Source organism: Muntiacus reevesi, chromosome 15, assembly GCF_963930625.1.
Source record: "Muntiacus reevesi chromosome 15, mMunRee1.1, whole genome shotgun sequence".
NCBI classification, from domain to species: Eukaryota; Metazoa; Chordata; class Mammalia; order Artiodactyla; family Cervidae; genus Muntiacus; species Muntiacus reevesi.
Window position 1 is genome coordinate 23,791,115 of NC_089263.1, and position 1,184 is coordinate 23,792,298.

A 1,184-nucleotide genomic window follows, 5' to 3' on the forward strand; every position below is an offset into this window, starting at 1 on the left:
TTTTTAGTGAAAAATAACTATACATAACTAGTAAGAAGAGTGACATTGTTTTACAGTTTTACAAGTCTCTCCATTGTCTGGTTAACAGAAGATAACTGGATTTTCACTAGCATATAGCTGAGTTCTTGTGTTTGCTTCTGCATTCAATTGCTTACAATATGTTGTTTGGTTGAAACACAAGAAGAAAATCTGACCTTGCACAGGTATACAGTTAGAAAAGGAAGGCATATTTTCATAGACTTCTCAGATATTTGTGGGTATTTGTCTTTGAAATTATACCTGATAAGCTTTGCACAGTGGCAGTATTGTAGCCAATGAGGTTTATCCGAGGCGCGATTATTGCTAATTGAAATTATACCTGATAAGCACTGGTTTCTTCAATTTGTTAGTTGCCCTGTGGAACTTGAAATTATATCAGTGAGCTTTTTGTAAGTTGATCCATTAAAACCCATTGCTCTTTCTTGCACTTTGAATTGAATTTTTTCACTCAGACATGATTTTTTGTCTCATCATGCCTTGAAAGTGAAGTGAAAGTGATAGTCTCAGTTGTGTCCAACTCTTTGTGACCCTATGGGCTGTAGCCTGTCAGGTTCCTCTGACCATGGGATTCTCCAGGCAAGAATACTGGAATAAGTAGCCATTCCCTTCTCCAGGGGATTGAACCTGGGTCTCCTGCATTGCAGGAGGATTCTTTACCGTCTGAGCCACCAGGGAAGTCCCAGTGGGTTATCATGCCTTAGTTATTTGAAAAATATTAGTTGACTAAGTTATGTAGATTTTTCAAACATTTAATGACATATTACACAATATAAAAAACTTATATTTGTTAATATCAACACCAATTTCATCTGAATGTCTACATTCTGGCCAGTTGGCAGACATGTTACTTACATTCGAATTTTTACTTGGAAGTTCAAATTTTGTGATTGGCATCAAACTTTGTCCATTCTTTAACTTGAAGTGACACCTGACTGTTCATTTTGGGGCCAAAGTCTGCCAGACAGACCCAGAATTGACTGTAATTCATCTGTTAGTCAGTTTTGCAAAGCAAACATCAATCTCCACAGAAACAGCAGCTAGTTCAGCTCAACACTCAAAATCACAAGCAAGTTTCCATGAGACAGCTCTCATCCTTTGAGATGCAGCACAAGTGCTTTATGGATACTTCATATTTTGTCACATGG

At 37.3% G+C, this 1,184-nt stretch overlaps 1 pseudogene; it reads left to right on the top strand.

Moving 5' to 3' along the window:
- The first annotated feature begins 285 nt into the window (after positions 1-285).
- On the top strand, positions 286-445 carry LOC136147718 (U4 spliceosomal RNA; annotated as a pseudogene).
- The last annotated feature ends 739 nt before the right edge of the window (positions 446-1,184 follow it).